At 44.6% G+C, this 24372-nt stretch overlaps 1 long non-coding RNA gene across 1 annotated transcript; it reads left to right on the top strand.

Annotated features, from left to right (window-relative positions):
• Positions 1–824: 824 nt before the first annotated feature.
• On the top strand, positions 825–18591 carry LOC144942967 (uncharacterized). The gene is made up of 2 exons (XR_013639432.1): positions 825–952; positions 15399–18591. It is a non-coding gene; the product is annotated as an uncharacterized LOC144942967 (long non-coding RNA).
• Positions 18592–24372: the final 5781 nt, after the last annotated feature.

The following is a 24372-nucleotide window of genomic DNA, read 5'->3' as shown; positions in this document are numbered from 1 at the left end:
ACAGGTAAAAATCAAGAAAGAAGGTGGATTTAAATTTCGATTTCTAGATTTGTTTTTTTTTGTCTCGCGTGAAAGTTATGTAACCTCCGGGTCAGGCGTGAGTAAATTATCTTTGTCTTCAAAGAAAATTGCGGTCTCTCATTAGTATTGTTATCACTCCTTAGACAGTTTCATAGCCCTTCATCAAATTTTTGGCGTAATGTCTGCTCTTAACACTCCATTTTGAAGTCTCATCGGCAGATAGAGTGTTCGGTTTTATATGCGTTGAGATGAAGCCCCAAATATGTACAATGTACATGAAGACCAAGTTGACCGTTGAATAACAAATATTGAACTACTTACCAAGGTGGCAATGATTGTATACGAGCTGTCTTTAAAGAGCTAAATTGTGCGTGTGGTGCCCGTGATGTGTGGAAATAAGCTAAATATTTTTTGTAACATTTTAAAATTGGACAGACGCAATGAAAAGTACTCATACAGGTACCTTTGTTGTTCATGACCTTTATTTGGACTCTCTGAATGTATTGGCACCGCCTAATCCCCCCCCCCCTGTTTGATCACAGTACGCCTTATTTAAAAATGTTGTCGAGAAATAAATTACAAATCTGTCTGCGTTACTGCGAGCACGTTGCAGATCCTGGAAGTAATTCATATTATTTCATTTATTCCCTTTAATATCTCTCTCTTAATGCCGATATCTTTTTCTCTCCATTAAAGGGGCCTAGTTCCTCATTGATTGATGTGGTTTGTGTAGGGCTTACACGGAGAATGCGAAATACGTCCCAGCGAAGGCGCACGGTGGGTCGGGTGGCACATGGCACGGGAGCAGTGCCTCTTTGTGCCACCTCAGCCTTCCTTTCCTCCCTTCCTCGGGGGTGACCGGCTGTGACACGGCCATCATCACCGGCGCCCTCCCCTCTCAGCTCGGCGGGACCTTTCATCAAATATCCCGGTACCGAACGCAAAGGACACACGAGACGTGGAGGGCGAAACCCAGTGGCGACGACGCAGGCACGGAGCGATCGAGCCTTTTGCGCGATCCCTGAGACCCTAACTTGTGAGTTGGTTGCCCTGTCACTGGTTAGGCTCTTGGGAACCGTGCAGAATGGCAAATCTGAGATCGAAGGAGGAAACGCCGTCTTCGCCTTAGCTGTCCATCGTGAGCCGTGGTGCAATGTTCTTGAAGCAGCGTGTGCGGATTGACGTACGGGCAGAGCATCGGCACTTTATTCTGCCTCGTTGCGTTTTGTTGATAAAAGCCCAGAGAGATGTGTATTACAAAACACTGTGCAGGGCCTTGTAAAAAAAAAAAAAAAATTCTTACGCGTGTGACCGTAAAAGTTAAAAAAAATTAATTGTAAACTCGGAAACTCTAATGATCTTAAGTGTCTTATTACATCTAAATTTCCTTCGGCTTCAATGTAGTTGAATTACGAGCGATAGATTTGGGGGCGGTGTCCGTGCACGCAAGGGGAGGGATGCTGCTGTCTTTCGGCACGGGAAGCAGCAGCGGTCACACCGAGACTTAGCATGGGACTGCAGGAACAAAGGGGTGGTCTCCATTGAAGCTGGTTTGTAGCATGTCAGGCAACCTTGCCCCTTTCAAAGGAAACACGAGTTAAAAGAGGGTAACCTGTTTGAACGCACGTTAATGCGCGTGTTTTTTTTTTATTTAAGAGACTTAAAAGGCGGGGACCCTTTATTATATTTGGGATGGAAAATATAGTGAGGACGTGACGGCGTTGTCTATTAATGCGTTGACATTTCGCTCGAAAACGATGCGACGAATGTATTTCCGTGAGAGGAGGCGGCCGAGTTGGAAGCGAGCGGTTTGCCTGCCTGTTACGATTCGAACGCGCCGCAGCAGCAGTAGCAGCAGGTGCACAGACCGGCGGTTTCCATTCGGATCTTTTATTTTCTCAGCGATGAAATTTGTTGGGTTGGAAATCACCGTCTCCCAGCCAAAGGGGGGGGGGGGGGTATAAAACTGAATGTTTCCAATATAACGAGCTGCGTGGAAACTAAAACTCGAGGCACGAGAGGTCCTCGCTTGACCACTAAGATTTTACGAAGTCCGCCAATGCCTTGCGTAAATATACATGGAAATTAAAATACGTTTAAAGAGAACATGTTTGGACAGGTTTTAATATTCAGTTAACAGTGCGCAGTTTTATCAGTTGGTTCCTGTTTCTGGTGTTAAACTGAACACGTGTATTTTCGATAGCAGTTTGGTTTTCTCTTTTGTGTTATAAGGCCTTTTTTTTGTTTGTTGTTATGACGGTGACGGGGGTTATTCAAGGAAAGCCAAACAGCCACTTATAACCCCCGGGCGCTCAACGCAGGGATTCCGAATCCTCCGACGTAAAGCGATGGTCCAGTTACACGACGTTTCCAATCGCGATTTGCAGGTCCAGATTAAATGTCCGATGCTCCGCCGTTGTGCCCACGTCTGTTGCGTGCGCGCGCGTGTCTTTTGCAGTTTATCGAAAAATGTGTCTGTAGTGATCAGTCGCTGGCCTGGGAATTCGGTACAGTCGGGCGGCTTGTCAACTATTGACTGATGCATGGTCACTCAAGAATATGAGCTCCGATGATTGAGAACGGACAAGGACGCTCGTGTTTCACCCTTCGATGATGAACAGAGTTAACAAAAAAAACAAGCCTTTTATACATTTCTTTTAGCACTGGTGTTGTGGTTTAAGTTCGTTGTCCTTCCCCTGCACCTCCGATTAGCACGGTTGGCTACGTACGGTACAAAATAAGTTAAATATACAAACATTGAACAAAAAAGCGTAACTAAATCAAATGTATGTGCTGTTGAGAAGTTGACATCTCTTTGAAGGGAATGGCCAAATTATAATTCCAAACCAGTTGGCCGAATACTGATAAACTTTTAAACGCGTTTATGTTCTGATGTACACAATAGCTAACGGAACGCATTGTAAATGTGGTGTGTTGGTATTTGTGCAAATATTTTTGTTACGAAAAAGAAAAGCCAAATTATTTTATAAAATAAAAATGCAAAAAAAATTCCACGCGGATAAATTATAACGTAAAGTAACCCCCTAGAGGAAAGCTTATCAGCTCGGGCTTCGAGTCTTTTCTGTTTTGAGAAAGTTGTTTTACCATTTTAATAGAATTAAAATGTAACTCTCCCAGTCATGGTTTATTAATACAGAGAGTATAAGTAAACATGTGGAAAAAAAACTCTGGATATACCAACACAGAAATAATCCAGCATCCTATATATGATTTACACATGTATAAACAAAAGTTTTTGTTACATTCAGTTCATTCATAATATAACAATTTACGATGTTTAAATTGTATTAGTTGACCTGCTGTCACCTGTATTATATCTTGCGTGTGTGTTTGAATGTACCGGTTGGATCCGAACTTTCCTTGGCAATATCAATTCTTCCACAATTGGACACTTTGCAAACTTGTGAACATTTAATTTTGCAAGTAGAAAATGAAGCATGGCATTGTTGATCTAAATCAGCAACGCTTTAAGACAAATATGAAATTCATAAAATGGCCGTAGTATTGGCATGCATTCTTGTATTGTGTCCTGGGAAAGCTTAAATGGCTGTAGCATGCATATATATACATTTGGAAAGTACTGATCTTTTTCAATAGGAATATTCGTATTTAAATGCCTATAGGTTATTGGGCTCAGGGGTTAATAAGAAGGGTTTTTGTCACGGGTATTATTTAATAAGGTTCATTTTTTTAAATGCCGTGCTGCAGATAATTTTTTGAACGTGTGTGTTTTAAAATGTCGCAAGTATAATTTTTGCTCTAAGCTTGCCTAGCTTCTCCTGCTGCTGTTCCCTGTATATTTATACTCGTAGACACAGAATGTGGATGTATTGTGGGTAAATTATTTCAACTTGGTTTTTTCCCTAGGGTTTTTTTTTGCAACTGGAGCACACATTACATAAGATGTAAGGCACATACATCAACCGTTTTTGCTTCTGCGGTAGTTGCCGAAAGTGAAACTGTGTAGAGGGATGAGTTAAAAGGAAAGTAACGTTCATTTGTTTCCGCGCAAACAATACTTCGTACAAAGTCCTTTGATCGTCGTTTACAATACGGAAACGTAAAATTATTTTTACAATTTTTGTGGTTGCACGTTTAATTTTTGTGCACGAAAATTATTCCTGAAATGTTTTCGCAACGTTAAGTAATATGCCATATGTTCAAGTTGTGAATTTCTTTATTTAAGGCACGTTATGACTTTGTGTTACATAACTAGCGCATACTACCCTAACGTGGATTAAAATATTTAGCAAGGCTTGCAATGCCTTCATATTGCTATGGCTGGTCATGTGGAAAGTATCAATTCGGACATAATTTCCAATGAACGTCATCTTTAAACACCACTCCCCTCTCATCTCTCCAGCATGTCTCTCCCTTCGAGACCAAATTTGTGAGCAATTTAATAAGGTCAGTCCCATTGAGAGCATTATGCATATCATTTGTGTTAAAACCGTACAATGTGCACACAACTACATTATTTAACCAAGTACTTGTTTATTTTTATGCAACGAAAAAAACCCTCTTCCCTTGGAGAGGATGTTAACATCTATCGGTTTCATTCTGTCGTCTCGTTCAAGACCACACAACGGGTTTTGGCGAACTTGCGTTGGCCATTGGTGCAGGTGGAGTGGCCAGATTAGCCTGCCCCCCACGGTCAAATCAAACCCCCTCCCCCCCCAGTGAATTCTCATGAGGGCATTATCTTGGAAGGATGTCTACTCATTATGTGCCAATTAAAATAGACCATCATTGGGTTCAAGATTGCTGTGAGCAGTGTAAGTAGGGCACGCGGTTTTTTAGGTCGGCCCAAATTCCCCGCCTACTTGTCTGCTCTGCACCCCTTTCAAACAGCACTTGAGCAGTGGCTCATTATAAACTCTCTCTCTATTGTATTTCAAATGAGCAAATTAGGCAAATTACGTATTTTCTTTACGTGTCTCAATTACGTCATTGCAAAGACTGCGGCACAAGCCATTGTTAGGGTGGAGATCTTTGCCGACGGGGTGTTTTTGTGTGTGTGCGCGCATGCGCGTCTTAAAGCAAATATTGCAACACACCCCCGACCACGTGCGTGTGTGTGAATCAGAGGCTTGTGAAGGATGCTACTGGGCAGTTAGAGGCATTTACCCTCCAGCAACAATGGAGGACAGAGGAGCGATGCTCACAACAACGAGCGGAGTGCCAGGTGGCTAAAGCACAGTAAGTTGACAGTAATAATAATGCAATTTATAACGCGCGCAAATTTGCGGACGTAACGGCCGCAAATCAGAGGCGCGGAGCCAAGCTCAGAGTCATTCAAAGCGAGGTTATAGAGGTAAGTTTTTAAGTGTCTCTCGAAGGAGGCGATTGAGGTGATGCTGCGAATGTGCAGAGGGATATCGTTCCAGACTGTTGGGGCTGCCACCGAGAAGCGGCGCATAGACGTGACCATCCTGGATCTTGGTATCAAGAGGAGGTCGTGAGTCGCGCTGCGCAGGCATCTGCCGTGTGCTGAGCTGCAAGTTGTCAATAGTGAAGAGAGGTACGGCGGGCAGGCAGATGTGAAGGCGCGGTGGCAGAGGCAGGCGATCTTGTATGTAACCCTACTGGTGATGGGTGGCCAGTTGAGGGCACGGAGTCAGTCGATTGAGTCGAGACGGGGATGAGTGTGGGCAATGACGACGCGTGCCAGGTTGTTTTATAGTCTTTGCAGTTTTTTTAGGTTGCCAGTGGAGGTCCGGACTAGTACGGAGTTGCAACAGTCGAGGTGAGACCCAACTATGCAACATGCCAATGTGTTGGCAATTTCAGTAGAGATGAGAGGACGTATGTGTCTGAGAGCCTTCAGGTGAAAGTTACATGAACTGATGATATGGTTGGTTTGACGGTCGAAGGATAAAGTTGAATCTAGCATGACACCGAGGTAGCTGAAGTGATCGGTGAACCTGATGCTGTGACCGAAGATGTGTGTGTGTGTTGGGAGTGCTGATGAGTTGAGACGTTGCTTGGTACCTAACATGATGGCCACTGAATTTTTCGGATTAAGGGCTAGGTTGTGTGCAGTGAACCACTGTTGCAAGGCGGTGGTACATTCCGAGAGCCTCTCGAATCCAGATGCATTGCTAGAATCGATGGCGGTGAATAGAATAGTATCATCCGCGTATGAGTGGTGCTTAACACCGACGTTTGCGATGAGCCGGCCGATGGGGGAAGTGTAGGCTGTGAAGAGGAAGGGACCTAGGACGGAGCTCTGGGGAACCCCGCATAATGCTGTTGTTTCAGGCGATGTGGACGTGCCCACCCTGACTGAAGATTGCCGGTCAGAAAGGTATGAAACTATCCACTTGAGTGCTGAGCCACATATACCGAAGTCAGATTTCAGGAGGGAAGTAAGGAGCGAGTGGTTGATGGTGTCGAAGGCTGACTAAATGTCCAGACTTACAAGTGCAACAATGGAGCCGGAATGAATGATCATTAAAATGTCATCGAGCACTCCAGTGAGTGCTGTTTCTGTGGAGTAGTTTTGACGGTAAGCTGACTGGAAGCAGCAGTAGTTTGCGGAGGAGGTGATGTGTGGTTTTAGCTGGGCGAGGGCTAGAGGTTCGAGAGATTAGTGATGGGACGATAACTAGATGGGTCATCCGGGTCGAGACTTGGTTTCTTTAACAAGAGAGAAACCAGGCCAGATTTTAGGTTGGACGGAAAACACCTCATGGAGAATGAGGCATTTGCGATGTTCCTGATCATGATGGCGAGTTCCGGAGCACATTGCTTGAACAAGGAACCTGGGAGCACGTCGAGTGGAGATGACTTCAATTGAAGTGATTCAATTAAAGAGAAAAAACGTCTTTTGTAGTCACCGGCTTTAGCGTAGTTAGAAAGGTGTCTGGGTGAGTGCTTACAATTTCAGGTAACTTGAGCGGGGTACAATGGTGCCATGTGTGGGTAGACGTGCAAGAGTTTGCGATGGTGATCAGGTGGCAAGTTCAGTGAGGCCAGGGGATCGCTAAGGTGAGGGACCATGGTGCACACCAGGGTGTAGAATGCGTGGTTTTCCGGTTGCTATTTTGATGCGTTCTTCAATGTAGGAGGCACGTGAGACAAGGATGAGTTTGTTAGTTTTCCTGCAGGCAACTCTGTAGGCAAGTCGATCAGCAGGTAGACCACTGCAGTAGGGGGGCACAGGTTGTGCATCGGCCAGTCATCTCAATCAGGCAACCCATGGCACCTGGGTCTGCCCCGTGACTTCCTGCCAATGGGCGTTCAACACTTCACGTGGCCTTAACGTGCACATAGCCTGGCACAAGCGCTGTGGTGACGTTACCGCCACTTAGTGGAGAATGGTGGTTGTTGTTGTGAATCAATGCTTGATGAGAGGTTTCTGGTAAACGAAACGGAGCGCACTTCAATCTGGGTTGGGAACAAACTGCATAGAAGCAATAAACTCCTTCTGTTGCTTTACTCCAAAACAATGGGTGGTGGTGGGGGGATTGCTTGCACCATTTGCCAGCAGATAGCCCCCGTAGGTCTCCACTGCACATTTCGTCATTTCTTTCCACTTTCCTCTGTCTTGTAGTGCCAATATGCTCAAGTCGTGGGCCACATATGTCTGGCAGCGATCTCTCATGACGTCGTCGTCAAGCACATCCTCTGTGAGGTCTTAACTCTCTTTCCAATTCTTCCCATTTTTCCGAACAACACACTGTCAATTCTCCTGTTGTTGTCCATCCTACATATGTGCGCAAATAGTAACAGTTTCCTTCTCATTACTGCCTGCATCATCAGGTCTCTTTGTATTTGAGACCTTTTTCACTCTTTGGGTCCAGCTTCGATGCAGTATCCTTCTCTAGCAATACATTTCGAGTGCCAATATCTCACCTGCCTGGTACAACAGTGGAAACAGTGTAAGTAATGAGCAGCACTGTACCAATGTCCTCAATGTAAAAACATACATCTTCGGCATATTTTGCCCGCTATTAACGGATGTTCATTTTAAGCCACTTAAATGTCGCAAGATGTGCCGTTTGTTTCCCATCACATGCCCAGTTCTCTTCCAAGTTTAACAATAAATGTAACGATTACATATCAATAAGTACAATGCCAAACTTACTTTTGGCAGTTCGACCCAGGGAGACCCCCACCCCGCCTCCGTAGCAACGCAGGGATGTGTGCTGCTTGTAGCGAATGTGTACATGTAACGTTATCACATTTGTCGTTTGATGGATGACTTATGACGTGTTTCCAATACGCGGCTGTCTTAGAACCGTGTGTCAAACGAGGAGTTGGGATAAGCCAAGGGGTAGAGACTTTGTCCACCCACAGAGTACATAAACTTTAATGTACCCCAAGTGTATAATCCACATTATTAGTTGCTATATTGCTTTGGATTTTATATATCTTTGCATTGTTTCCCATGGTTCTTAATGCACCGTTGGTGATCTGGATTTTTTAATGTTCTTGCAAAAGAAAATCCCGTGGGAGTTTCCACATGTTTCAACGGAATCTTGCAGATATCTTCAAACTTAAAATCCATATTATACTTTATTGTGTATCATTTTCTTTCGAATCCCCATTGTGGAAAGTCTGCTACTGCCATATTATTTTCAGGTAAGATGTATTTAAAGCGTCACGTATCTACTTTGAAAGGGTAATGTAGCTGGGGCTGTTTAAGACAATTTCTGTGTAACTGGAGATGGCTATAATAGTGTTTAGATTGATCTTGAATTTGGCTAAGGATATATTTCCTCTGCACTGGTAAAAGAAAACCTCTGAACTAATCCTTTACAAATATTGAATATACCAGTGGCTCTCAATTGTAGCCTTGTATTCAAATTAACGTACCCGTAATGGCATGATCACCATGAAGAGCGATGACTGAATAGCCTTGCGTTTGGCGTGCATTTGTTACTTCCTGATTGGTAAACGTGTGCAGTCTGGATCCTGGAAACACGACACGCTATGTGCGGTTAGACCCAATAGCATGATTAACAAGATTGGGCTTTGGTGTGCTGCTGTCAGTGATGTCATAGTCTAGCAGTGATGTCATAGTCTAGCGGTGATGTCATAGTCTAGCAGTGATGTCATAGTCTAGCGGTGACGTCATAGTCTAGCGGTGTTGTCATAGTCTGGCGGTGATGTTATAGTCTAGCGGTGATGTCATAGTCTAGCAGTGATGTCATAGTCTAGCAGTGATGTAGTCTAGCGGTGATGTCATCAGTGATGTCATAGTCTAGCAGTGATGTCATAGTCTAGCGGTGACGTCATAGTCTAGCGGTGTTATAGTCTAGCAGTGATGTCATAGTCTAGCGGTGATGTCATTGTCATCAGTGATGTCATAGTCTAGCAGCGATGTCATAGTCTAGTAGTGATGTCATAGTCTAGCAGTGATGTCATAGTCTAGCAGTGATGTCATAGTCTAGCAGTGATGTCATAGTCTAGCAGTGATGTCATAGTCTAGCAGTGATGTCATAGTCTAGTAGTGATGTCATAGTCTAGCAGTGATGTCATAGTCTAGCAGTGATGTCATAGTCTAGTAGTGATGTCATAGTCTAGCAGTGATGTCATAGTCTAGCAGTGATGTCATAGTCTAGCAGTGATGTCATAGTCTAGCAGTGATATCATCAGTGATGTCATAGTCTAGCAGTGATGTCATAGTCTAGCAGTGATGTCGTAGTTTAGCAGTGATGTCATAGTCTAGGGGTGATGTCACAGTATAGCGGTGATGTCATAGTCTAGCGGTGATGTCATAGTCTAGCGGTGATGTCATAGTCTAGCGGTGATGTCATAGTCTAGCGGTGATGTCATAGGCTAGCAGTGATGTCATAGTCTAGCAGTGATGTCATCAGTGATGTCATAGTCTGGCGGTGATGTCATAGTCTAGCAGTGATGTCATCAGTGATGTCATAGTCTAGCAGTGATGTCATCAGTGATGTCATAGTCTAGCGGTGATGTCATAGTCTAGCAGTGATGTCATAGTCATCAGTGATGTCAGAGTCTAGCAGTGATGTCACAGTCTAGCAGTGATGTCATCAGTGATGTCATAGTCTAGCGGTGATGTCATAGTCATCAGTGATGTCATAGTCTAGCAGTGATGTCACAGTCTAGCAGTGATGTCATAGTCTAGCAGTGATGTCATAGTCTAGCAGTGATATCATCAGTGATGTCATAGTCTAGCGGTGATGTCATAGTCTAGCAGTGATGTCGTAGTTTAGCAGTGATGTCATAGTCTAGGGGTGATGTCACAGTATAGCGGTGATGTCACAGTCTAGCGGTGATGTCATAGTCTAGCGGTGATGTCATAGTTTAGCGGTGATGTCATAGTCTAGCGGTGATGTCATAGGCTAGCAGTGATGTCATAGTCTAGCAGTGATGTCATCAGTGATGTCATAGTCTGGCGGTGATGTCATAGTCTAGCAGTGATGTCATCTGTGATGTCATAGTCTAGCAGTGATGTCATAGTTAGCAGTGCTTTTGCTCGATTCTGACAGGGGTACAATTATGGTGCAGTTGCTCATGCATCGTGCTGTGAACCCAGCAAACCTGTGTTCAATTCCCTGGCCACCGCTGACATCGGCGGCGGGAGATATCACGTGTAACCTCTTCCCATCTGCGTGGAGACATTTGGCATGGGGCCTACAGGGGGCTCTGGCATTGAAGAGGAGGGTGGGCGTTGCAGGAATCAGAGTGAAGAGGCGTTGAGTAGTTTATCCTGATTACAATGATCATACCTGCAAGATTTTGCGTGACTTAACCCCTTTTTCCGTTCCGAGACGTATTCAACTTGCGGGGTAGGTGCCCCCGTTCACCGCTGAATCTCGGAACGCACGAGTACTTCAGCGTTAATTTGATTTAGCGAGACATTGCGCCACCGTTTCTAAAGACATTGTACTCACCGTAGAAAACTGTAGCGACACAACCTTATGGCCTTTTACCCCGTTTCCCAATGGCGGAGCCGGGATTTTCAGGTAGTGTGTGCAACCCCTCCAGCAATGAAAAATGATAGAGGAGTTGTTAGTACGTAAGGACTTGTCCCTTGCTTTTCATTCGACGCGTGTGCGGCGATGGCGCAGACGTCGATAGAGGGTCGAATTCGAACCGCGTTGTGTGATCGGCATCGCACTCGCTGAAGGTGAATGCCTTCAGAGAAAACGTGTACTGTATACGCAACTGCGCACAATTCTTAGTCACTTATAACCGCTTTGCCGTTACTTATTGCCAATTATGGACTCAGACTATTATCCTATCATCTCATAGAGTCCCTGGCACGTAATAATATGCCACACAGTGGCAGTGGGGGTCGCAAAATGCCAATTTATTACTAATAAACCCCAATGATCCGATCTAAATTAGGCATTTCGATCGGATCATTGGGGGGGCATGTGCCACCCCCCCCCCCCCCCCATTGGCTCTGCCAGTGCCTTTTCCGATGATGCAACTGTACGTCATCGGAAAGGGTTAAATGCCTCTCATTGGGTCCAGAAGCTGAACATCACGTTGATATTGGCAACATTTGACTCACGACGATCAGGGACTTCCATGCACTCATTTTGCTTCCTGGGAACCATAATTCCTACAATTTCCTGCGAACGCAGTCCAGCTTTTGCACATTTGTCAAAGCTGGTGTAATGCCCACGCCGTTATACAACCTACGTGTGGATATAGATGATTTATCAACAATTCTGGGTGGTCATGAGCGATATTGCCCGAGGACTTGCGTTTGAGAACCACTAATCTATAGCGCTACCCCAGGCAGTAATGGATTTAGGTGAAATACGTTGGCTTTCAATCACTCATTTTTGGATCCGGCTTAGGGCCTGGTTATCGACCGTGACTGGTCAACGTTCGACCTCCCGATGGCATGGTTCTAGAGGCCCTTTTCACACCAGCCATACTGACTGTAGCAAGCCGATGATCGGCAAATCTCCTCTAAGTTGATTTTGCAGACATCGAGTAGCGTAAGTCGTGAGTGCGCGTTCGTTTGTTCTAGATGTGATACGGGACCCGAGTGCCAATGGTTATGGCTTAAAGAGGCAAAAAATACTTTACCTCACATTTTTTTTATTCTTTAGAAACACGTACAGGGAAAATTTCAGATTTTTTTTTTTCCAAATACCAGTCCTCGCAACCCACCACTTAAATTATTATTATAAATGTTCTCCATTCAAACACAGATGGGGGCATTAGGTACTGCTCGCCCTCACTGATTTGTAAACATGCACCGCCTCCGATTAGCGCGATTGGATACGTACGGTGCTACAGCGGTTCAACATACGTACATGCACACACAGTGCAGAAGGTGCTGCTTGATATCGAATGAATCGGCAATGAAGTGCGATTGCTGCGGCTTCATCGGAGCATTTTACCACCAAACAGCAACGTTTGGATGTTAAACATAGTCAGGGTACCTCATCGTCATGACAATCTAGCACTGATGAATAATCGCACGTTGCCTCACCATTCCAGTTAACGTCCCACCTACGTTAGTTACTTTTAGACTGGCAGTTGTAAGGAGAAGATTGTTCCCGTCTCAACCGTTGTCCACCTCCCACGGGATCTTTAGAATTTGCGAAAAGTGACAGAATGCTCTTGAGGGGCCAAGTGTGACGGTCTTAAGGTTTCGAACCAACAATTTTGATATCCTATGACTAAGCCCTTGGGTAATCATCCAAGGTTACACAAAGTAGATCTCATACGCATCAAATTTGAAAGTCTCAGAACCAATCCCCCAACAGTGGCACAAAACGTGGCCTAAATTGGCATTTACACTTCATTCGGTTTTAGCTATGTTCTGAGGGTATAAAGACAGGAAAAAAAACGACATCCCCGAACACAGTTGAAACACACAATCTTCCGCGCAGTCGGCGTTCGCCTACCAGGGGTGACGAAGATAAACCTATTGAATCGAGGCCCGGGCGAAGCCCAGCGGTATCTGATGCCGGAGTTGTTCCCTGCCGAGCCGTGCGCGCCTCTGAAGTCGGCCCGGCTGTTTCCGGTGATGGAAGGGGCCTCGCTCTCTAACGGATGTCAGGAGCACAATTGGAGGGGAGGGAGGGGGGGTGGGTTGCGGAATAAAAAAATATAAAAAGCTCGGTACAGTTCACGCATGCCCTGTTCAGGGGGGCACACTCTCGCGCGGGCCCACAAACTGTTACTGTGCCGGTGCTTTCATGAAAACCTCTTTAGTTTTAAATCCTTTATATTAAGTTCACTTGCTTGCTTGCGCGCTTACTACCGTGCAAATCTTTCAGTCGTTTTTTAACCCACTTCCCGTGATCCAATCGAGCTGACATTTTGCACACAGACTCGTTGTGCGTGACAATTTATTTTCGTGAAAAAAAATCCTAAATTTTACACTTTTTAGGGATTTTTTTTTTATATTTAATTACCAATTGCTTAATGGTGGCAGGCAATCATCTGACCCATAGGTGGCAGCCATCTCAAGCCAGAGGACGAGAGGACTCTAGCCGCCACGCATATAAAGGATTTATAGTGAAAAACTTTGTTTTTACGGGTTAATTTTTTTACAGGTTAACCGAAGATATATCATTTTTTTGGTTCGAAAGAGTGCATCAGATGCATTGCTGTAGACGGAGCATGTTCAGTGTCATGTGTTGCGGTCGAAATCATTCTCGGTTCACTTCTAGCTTTCTGAGGTGAGAACCACGTTCAACACATTCATTTGACCGCTCCAGAATGCACCCGATCTCATCAAGATCTTGGAAGCTAAGCAGGCTTGAAACCTGGTCAGCGGTTTGGATGGGTGACCAACATGCACCACGGGTTGTCATGGGCAGCTGGTGGGGTACACTACACAGAGGGCAGTGCAGCCACATCCACTATTGTACTGTTCTTTGTGCACTCCCACAGCCATGCTACCTGATACAGCTATCGTGCTGTGACGGTTCCACCTGAAGACGGAAGCTTGTGTTGCCTCCGAAACGTCGTGATTTTTATTTTTATTTTACTTTTATTAATTTTTATTTTTTACCTACGTGACTTTACCGAAAAAACCTAAGAATATGCTACCTGCCCTTAACTTTCACTGGTCAGCATGGTGAAATTGGGTCAAATAAACCCAACTGGCCAGCAAGACGTGGTAGCAGTGGAATGACAAAAAGCTGTACGTGTACACGTGGTGAGGTTAACTCAGACTGAAAAGAATAATCAGAGGACAGCCTCATTCGACATGTTTGTCGGGTAGGGCAGGACTGGCTGTCGACCCCAATGTGTGTCCTTGTCAGCGCAAGGACCACCAACTCTGCCAACATTAAAAAATAAATATTAAATATTGGGGGCTCTAAACATGTTATTCAGTGATAAACGCTTTGCCGTTTCAATGGCAGGAATGCTTGTAAAATTGCGACTCATTAAATGTGACTCATTGACTTTCCACGTGTTGAAATAAAGCAAGCAAAATAATACATTGTAAAAATTCAGAGAGAGAAATTATAAAATAACGTACAAACACTGACAACGCTTCCAATGTCTGCACATCATGCAAAAATGTAACTTAACTTTTTTTTAATCACTGTGTATTTCATTAGATGTTGGTCAATACTTTTAAACATTGCTATTCAGCGTTATCCACGACTGCAGCACTGAAATAAATTCCTAAAAGCATGTTAAAGCCTTTAATATACGGCAGCTTAAGTTTGGGAAAAGCCTCTATTCACTTAATTGTATTTAAAATGTGCTCGAGACTTTGAGGTGATTTCAGGTATAAAATATACAAATAAGTTAGCACTTTAAAGCACGGTTTTGAAAGTGCCACAAAATATTTTCAAAGTTAATTTTGCGCATGAAAGAAATAAGCTTTAGAGATTTATATGTTGGTGTTTATTTACTTCATAAAATCATCACCTTTTCGACAAAGTGTGTTTTTAGAATTGTAAACCTGGCTTTTTTTACTTGTTTTGGAGAAAACAATTGTGGTTTTGAACTATTTGGTATTTGATTGCGTTATCGCAGATTGGTTTATGGGATGGAGCAGTTTTAACCACAGAACACAACTTTCGGATTTGCAGTAGGATTAATAAGAACAAAAAATACATTGCGTCACCAGTTTTAAGTTTGCGCACGTAAAGGCACATTCCCTCTCACTTTTTGAGAAATTCCATGCGTGCGTTGACAAAACACTAACTTGCTTCTGCGAATCTTTCAAACTGGGCTACGGTTACAAAAAAAATACAACTCGTCTTCAATGCGCGAGGCAATTTTGAACTATTGTATTTTGTTTTGTATCCTTGAAATGTTGTGCAACGCGATATTCGCGCTTGCGTGCGTGTTTGTGTCCAAACGCAACGGAACCTCCGTCTTGTTTTTTGCGCGTGGGTACAGATCTGCGTTAATGCAAATTGTTGGTTTTTTTCCCCCTACAGGATATCTCGGGTTACTCTGCCCCTCTTTTGCAAGGCAAACTATAAACAACTTTTGTTGTTATTTTACCAGGTAAGGCCCTACTGAGCTATGTAGCTCTTTTTCAGAAGCGACGTGGCTATCACAAATGATAGCTCAACGAAGCGGCCCATTATAATGTGGACATTTACATCGGCCAAATTACTCTAAACGCCTGTTTCTAAATGTGGACGGGAAAACCCGGAGGACTCGGAGAAAAATCCACGCGACCACGAGGCAGAACATGCAAACTCCAATTATCCAGCAGCAGGCGTCAAGATCGGGATCGAACCCACGATCTCCTGTATACCAGGCGAAGAAGTTGATTTATTGCCACCGCTGCCTGCCTTCCACTCTTCATAAACACGCACGCACTCTTACAAACAACTCCGCGACATTGCCCTAAATGCATGAGCCGCAGCAGCCACGGTCAATGCACTGGTGGATGGAAGCCTGCCCCAAGCTGTTGCCACCTCTCATGGTCGGGCAATGTAGCGATCCATCCTGCTCTTGTAAATGGGGCTGATTTCATCGCTGCATCTCTGCACCGTCCCTCCGTTGGCTTCCACTCCAATGTCGGTCGTCGTTACAGTCATCTTCCTCTAGGACGCCACACTTGAAAACAAACAAATTCAGCAATGACTACATTGGCACAATTAAATGATATACAAAGTAGGTTTTTATATTTTTTTTGTTACTAATAGGCATTAGATAACGTGTGCCCACAGTCGACGGACGGTCAACTAATTTACACAACATTTTCCACGTGCAACTTAAGTAATGGACATATTGCAATACAGCAGTACTCTGTGTGGCAATTATGTATTAGAGTGTTATGGCTGGCTTGCAGTTGACATGCTGACATGGGCCGGCGTTGGGCGATTTAATGGTGAAACGTTGGCCAAGTGCGTTCACCAAAAAAAAAAATGTTGGCTCGTCGGCATGCGGTCGGTGCTGGCCCAGGTATCGCAGCTGACGTCACCATAACAGGTGTCAATTGAGAGCCCCCCTTACCAGATGTCGTTATGGTGCAAGTGCAGGAGGTAATGCACTCCCTTTAATTAATAATCAACCCCATTGCTTTATACGCCCGTCTCGGCGAAGCTTGAAAACATGCACCCGGTAAATTTAGCCTCGGCATCTGTTGTCCCCGTGGAATCGGTAATAGCTGGGAGAAATCGGAAGAAGAAAAAAGGCAATTTAGCCAATGCACCTGTGCATCATCCGTATGACATCGCCTCAATCGTTTAGTTGGCGGAGTCAAATTAACGACGTCCATTTCACCTACATGAAGGCATTGCGGTTCAGGTAACGTTACATTTAATAGGTGAAGCAGCAAGGACTCTACCTTCTCCCACCCAGAACAGCACGAATTCTCTCTCTCCCCGTGCCCTCTCGTGGCGAGCAGACCCCCTCCCAACAGCGTGCGTCTCCAGAACACGTTGCCATACACGCAGGAAGGGAATACTGCAGTTGCCGGGAGAGGGACATGCTTAGGCATTCATGATGAAACGTGCGCACACACTTGTTAAGGCAGGGCCGGATCCTGGATAGTGTTCATTTGATGATGTTATTATACTTGGTTACCCAGAAAAGTCTCACTGAATCTCATGACCCTTTTTCAGGAGGGTCCTACCAAGTGTTTTGCAGTCGGGGATTGTGGGGGGGGGGGCAATCATTGCTTTGTAAATATTCCAATAGAGCAGTGGTTCTTAACCTTTACTGCAGCCTTGCACCCTTTTGAGTCTTAATCCTTAAAACATGTATAATGTTAATAAATGGTGTCTGATAAAAACAAAGTAGTACTTACGTGCCCGTGCTTAATTTGTGTTTTCGATAACACTGGTCAACAAAAAAAAAAATTCTGGCCTGGACTTTTGCAGCTGTTTTAGACTCATTTCAGGGTGCTGATTCCAAATCTGATCTCAGATTTGGTCTATCACATCTCATTTTATGCTATCGGCATACCCCATTTTCATTGATTTTACCCGAAATTAACTCTGTCACTTATGATTGCAAGTTGTTGCGAGTCAGTGACTGATTTAGTGTTAAAATATGGTGCTGTATTTTTAGGATAGTGTGTTTATATCATTTTATGTAGATATCCACATTTATTTAATATTTTTCTTCTGCAGTTTTTATTGAAAATGCAATATTTGATATCTTAAAAACCTGATGTGATCGACAAAAACTGATGCCAGATTTGGAATCATCACCCCAAAATGACCTTAAACCCGTTGGAATACCTTGTGCCAGAAAAAAGTGTGTTGACCAGTGTTATTTACCTTCTAAAAAAAATCTGTCCGTGTCTCGCACCCGCAGAAAAAGGGCATCTCGCACCCCCAGGGAATGCGTGCACCCCGGGTTAAGAAGAACCACTGCAATCGAGTAATGTGGGTCACTTTTTTTAAAATCTCCAAACGCCACAAAGTACTTGTGTGTGAACCACAATTGCACAAGACGGGCGTTGTTGGCCGCCGAGAGCTTTACGGTGTCGACGGGAAGGCAGTTCAGCCCAAATCCACGATTGTTACAGGAATTAAGCTCCCAGCATTTACGGCTGCTGCCTTCGCTAAGCCACACTGGCCGCCGTGGTCAACTTATGGCCCCACGACCTGCGAGGATGTGGACAGACGACGGTTGTGTCTTTGTACTGTTGTTGTAACGTTCTTGCAAACCCCTACTGACTGGACATCTGTGAAAAAAAGCTTTATAGCGCATCGGATTCCTCCAGTTTAAATACACATTCTGATGAGGGCCTCATTCAGAAGTGGATTCATGAACGGCTTGTACATTAGCGCGTACAGACATGGCTTGCAAGGCAAGAACGACGACCTATGCATGGACGTATACGGTATAAATGCATGGTAAAATATGTAAAATATCACCATTTAAACTATGTTTAATATATCTTTTGCATTTTCGATACGATTTTTTACGTTGTGTATGAATCGTTATTTTCTGTATGAGTTGGTGATGTAAAGAAAAATGTATTGACAGTTATGTAATACTGATATGTTTTAAGTGAGTAGGCCCAGGCTGCTGCTGTGTATGTGTACAATATATTGTTTGGTCTTGAGTTCAATCATACGTTACGAAGCCTGTATGTGAATTAAATATCTTTCACATCAGAATGTATGTATTGGTTTATAATTGGTTATTAAAAAATGAACTGCACTTACTGTTTTTTTGTCTGTCTTGGCAATGTAGTTTTCATCAAACACCTATTTATTAGCACTTCAAAAAAAATACACGGCATAATTTCCTGAACTAAATTGACCATCAATGCCTTAATTCTTTTAGCAAACGTGTTGAGTTTCATTGTTTTGCTACCGTTAGCAAATCCACAGATGTCTTTTCTACGTGTTAAACCTTATTCCAGTTTTCAGAAAATATCTTCTGTTGCTGTGCATATGCTTAGAGCCAATCTCCTCGACTAAGTCCCCTTACAATTTATGTGTTGCCCCCCCCCACACGCAATCTGAACAAACCATTTCGTTATTTGAAATTGGTTTTAACCATTCCAAAAACGTTTGCTGTGACGATGTTTGTTTCAGGAGTTGTAGGTTGTGTGTCGTATATGGTGGCGTTGGCGTGGCGTGTCCGCTGCTGCCACCGTTGTGAAATGTTACACGCACACCAAGCCCCATACATCGGGTGTGGAGAAACGTGGGGAGCGGTGGTGCAGCGGTTAGCGCGCTGCGCTACGAACCCCCGGCCACCCGAGTTCGATCCCCGCACACGGTCAACACCGGTGACGATTATCTGAATTGGTCCTGGGCCTCCCCTAGGTCGACTCGACCTTAAATGAGTACCCGATGCGGTGTGTAAGACATCGCCACTAGGGAGACAAAGGTGGCCGGGCGTGGTGCTGGCCACACACCCCCTCGTGTTCTGTGCCCCCCTTCACAGGTGCTCGCTAATGGCACTTGCCCCAACAGGCTATACGGGGTATCTTTGTGTTTGCACGCACATGGGGGAGGGGGGCGTCATAAACACGTCACAAGTCACAAAAACGTTACAAGTCACAAAAACTTCACAAAGTCGTCACAAAAAACGTCACAAGTCACAAAAACGTCTCAAAGTCACAAAAACGTCACACAGTCATAAACACATCACAAAGGCATCACAAAAAACGTCAAGTCACAAACGTCACAAAGTCGTCACAAAAACGTCACAAAGTCGTCATGATAACGTCACAATCACGTCACAAAAACGTCACAAAGTTGTCACAAAACGTCACAAAGTCGTCATAAACACGTCACAAAGTCATCACAAAAACGTCACAAAGTTGTCACCAAAACGTCACAAGTCGTCATGATAACGTCACAATCACGTCACAAAAACGTCACAAAGTCACAAAAACGTCACAAAGTCACAAAAACGTCACAAAGTCGTCATAAACACGTCACAAAGTCATCACAAAAAAGTCACACGTCACAAAGTTGTCACAAAAACGTCACAAAGTCGTCACAAAAACGTCACAATCCTGACAGCCTCACCCTGGCGAGAAGAGATGCACGGCTGCTGCGAGTCACCAACACTTGACGCCAGTGACGCAACTGGCCTCTATTCTCATCGCATCTCAACGGGATTTATACATCGCGCTTTAAATCAAGGCACTTTACAAATAATTAACAACGCTACAGAGTGTGAACGGAATTGATGCGAGCAATGAGCAAATCTGTGATGTGTGAATTCGATGAAAATGTAAATGATGATGAAAGGAATGAATGGGGTTAATGGCTAATAATATAGTGAGAATATGATGAGGGAGCAGGAACGGTGGTGATTATGAGGGGGATCTTGGGGTGAGCTAGGGAGCAATGAGTGAGTTTTGAGTGAGCGAAGCTGAAACGAGTGATCGCTTAATGTTAAGGGAGAAGTTTGTTTCGGTGAAGGGGAGCGAGCAGAGAGAAAGAGCGAAAGCGTGGATTGATCACAACGAGGAGGGATGAGAGAGAGAGACAGCGAAGAATGATAACGTAGAGGGCCAGAAGGCACGCAGAAAGATACAAGAGTGGCAATACATGGTGGGATAAAAAAATTAACCCGTAAAAACAAAGTTTTTCACTATAAATCCTTTATATGCGTGGCATCGGGGCGGCTAGAGTCCTCTCGTCCTCTGGCTTGAGATGGCTGCCGCCTATGGGTCAGATGATTGTGTGCCAGCATTAACCAATTGGTAAATACATATTTAATTTTTTTTTCCCTAAACAGTGTAAAATTTTGGAAAAAAAATTCACGAAAATGCATTGTCACGCACAACGAGTTTGTGGGCAAAATGTCAGCTCGATCGGATCACGGGAAGTGGGTTAAAAAACGACCGAAAGATTTGCACGGTCCCAAGCAAGCAAGCGAACTTAATATAAAGGATTTAAAAAGGGATTTGTAGACCAGGGTGAGGAATTTCAACAGGCAACGGCAGTGCACATTGTGGGAGGTGGGGGGAGGAGCACGGTTTAGCTACGGACGGTGCGAAAGAAGTTCAACATACGTGATCACACATTCCCGTCTCGCCACGCCAGTGTTGGGGTCGTGGTCACTGCGAGGACCCCATGTGATGCATGAACATCGCCGCTACTAGGGAGGCAAAGGCGGCCAGGCGTGGTGCCGGCCTTCAAAGGTTCTCAAAGTCTGTTAAGGCTATTCGGGGGGGCCTTTGTCTTTGTGTGCGCGCGTGTGTGTAATGAGGGGGGGGGTCGGTAGTGCAACGATTGGCGCGCTGTGTCACCAACCTGGCGAGCAAAGTTCAATTCCCGCTCGCGACGACGATCTGAATGGGACCTACGCAGCTTTGGGGTTTGGTGCAAAGTGGTTTTGTGGCCACGGGTCATGAACTCCGAACCCCACCTTGTCCGGGCCGCCGCTAAGCCTCGACCCAGTGGGATCGGCGCCGTGCGTGCAACATTCGTGGTGAAGGTGGCCGGCGGTGGTGGTGGTGGTGCAATGGAGGAGTGACTCGAAATTTAACCGACTCGAAAGAACGACGGCAAGCTCCAGTTCAGCAGCGCCACTTGTGTCCCTGGCAGAGACTGCAATAAGAACCATCGTGTGATGTCTTCGTGTGGCCATCTATCCATGTATTTAATTTTAGTGGTAGGAACCTCCTGGTTACACCAGCCCACAGGGGATTATTGTGTCTGTCGTGCAGGGAGGGGCTGGGTGGGGAGGGAGGGGCTGGGTGGGGAGGGGCTGGGTGGGGCTGGGTGGGGGGTGGGAGGGGTGGGGCCGGGTGGGGAGGGGCTGGTCACCCCGTGGTGCCCTTATAAAACTCAACGTTTAACCTACTCACGCCGGCTTGTGCCCGCCCTCACAGTCGGGCATATTTGCGGAATACACCACGCCGCCGTTGACCCTGGCCATTGACCGAGCAACCCAACGTTCCTACCAGCTCCCTCCGCAGGAATATGTTCACGTGAAAAATATTCAACCTGGAACGTCCTTTGAGATGGAACGGCTTGGCTTGCAAAGATGCTGCCCACGGAGTCGTTTGGAACGTACGTAGCAAACACGAAACAGTGCATGATGTAGGTTTTGTTGGGTTATATCGCGTAAATATAAAACAAAAACTAAACAGGGTGCTGACATTTTTTTTTTAGTTATTGAGCTATTAGATTGAAAATGTTTGTTTATAAATCGACCAATCTTTAGGTTTCTCTGAGCATCTCCCTCAAAATATATTGGTATATATACGTCTATATAACCACTGGTCTAACTTTAAAGCTACATCAAATGAAGTCGTTTCACTTTACATGTTAGTGAACTACTGAATGTTGATAAAAATTATGGCCCAGAGTTGTCTGGGCTAATTCACGTTCTAGATTTTTCTTTGTCGAGATGCATTCATTGCTGTACCTGGCCAATTATTTTTTTTTGTTTACCAAAAGAAACAACGATCCGAGACATCACTGATTCGTGGCTTTGTTGGGGTCCCTACAAAATACATGGTGCTTAAAAAAAAATGTTAACATTTATACGGGGCTATCGTTTTTAATGGAAAAAGATACTATACTGTAACACGATAACAAATGTGATGTTAATAGCTTCAAAACGTCAACGAGTCTCCGCTTGTTCGCCATCATTGTCAACGCGTGCTTGGAATCTTCTCCAGGTGGTCTCCAGAGCCGAGAGGAACATTTATCGTGGTGTTGTTGCAAATTTTCAGAAGTGTTAACATTTTTTTGAAGCACCCTGTATTGTGGTTGCTATTGTTTGCGAACGCTTACGTGTTAATGACAAAACAGTGCATTCATTTATTTATCCACACGCACTTACGAATGTACCAATTTATTTAATTAAGTAATTCACTTGGAAAAACATCCCTCGATGGGATAAAACATCCCAAGGGTTCCATGGTGTAGATCGAAACTTAGGAAATAAAAACAGTGCATTCATTGAATCATCAATGCATGGCATTGAGGCATTCATGCATTTATCCATTCATAAATCAGTTAATTCATTCTCACCTTAATGAATTCATTCATTCATGCATTTGACAATTCATACATTGGTTCGTGGGCTGTCTGTGCAATGCGTGCAAGCCTGTTTGGCACGGGGCTATATGCCGGCCACGGGGAATCTGACTGCAATATGCAAATTGTATGAACGTATGCTGCACGACACCAACATTGAACAACAACAATCTGAAAAGTGCGCAAAGCATGGATAAATGCATGCTTGGAAGTACTGTACAGGGTGGTCCAGATGACGTGTGACATAAAACATAAGCTAGTTTGGAAGTAAAGTGTATTTAAAACAAATGAATATGCGAAGGGTCAAAAAAAATGTAGGTCAATTAATTGGGGGTGACAGGAAATCTGGACCGCCCTGTCCATTGAAAAGCAGGAAGAAGAACACGTGGAATAGACACGCGGAAGTTTAAACCCAACTCGAATGACTGTTCAAATCAGTAGCGGGGTCGAGCAGGACAAGCCGCTATAGTGGCCCAGTGGTCGAGACTCGTGACGGACTGTCAGCCAAGGGAGGGAACGCACAATCAGAGAATGCACTCCCGTGGAGATGGAGCGATACAATCGGAGCGTGCGCAGGTGCTCTGGGTGGAAATGTCACGTTGCAAATGCAGGAGAAAGGACTTGTTTTGGTGGAGAGGCCTCATCCAGAAGATGATTAATCCTGGCTGATGGTGGTGGTGATGATGATGAATAACACTCGCTTTCGAGGCGAATAACGAGGTGATGATGTGATGCAATGACATCATCATATGGGACGCAACTGCCATGGGATGGAAAACAACGTTTAAGCATTTAACGTTGCGGTTGTTGTTTTATCGCCAAGTTCTGGGCAACCATTTGATAAAAGCTTGGTAGATTAATTGTTTTTCTCCTGGGGTTTCAGTCCCAGACTGTAACGCAACTTTCACCTAAACTTTCATTTGTTGCATAATGCGTATAAGTTCTAGTGACTCCCCCGCTGCAGACAGAGATACGAGACAGAGCACACTCCGCTAAAGCTTTCAGCCGTACTGCAGTTGGAAACGATTATAAACCATCTTCTTTGTTCTTTCGGTAAAGTCACGTAGAATGGAAAAAATAAAATAATAAGATAAAACATAATAAATAATTCTCACGACGTTTCGGCCACAACGCAAGCAGCCGTCCTCAGGTGAATACCAGGTCTGTCGGGGAGACAGCGTCTGACGCTGTCTATTATTATGAATTATTTTTTATTATTTTATTATTTCCATTCTACGTGACTTTACCGAAAGAACCAAGAAGATGAATCCCTGCAGTCACGAAAGCTTTAAATCGCGATTATAAACCACCAAACAAGACCCAAAACACAGACTACAGGCACTCCTCTACTAACGAACGAGTTAAGTTCCAGATATCTGTTCGTAAGTCGAATGCTTGTAAGGAGAGGAATTCCTCGACAAAGACAGCAGCAGCAACAGTCGCTGCATCGCCGCGCTTTCAGATGCGCATCTGCGGCCGTCTG

This window comes from Lampetra fluviatilis, chromosome 29 (genome assembly GCF_964198595.1).
Source record: "Lampetra fluviatilis chromosome 29, kcLamFluv1.1, whole genome shotgun sequence".
Lineage (NCBI taxonomy): Eukaryota > Metazoa > Chordata > Hyperoartia > Petromyzontiformes > Petromyzontidae > Lampetra > Lampetra fluviatilis.
Note: the sequence above shows the minus strand (reverse complement) of the source record. Positions and strands in the feature narration are given on the sequence as shown.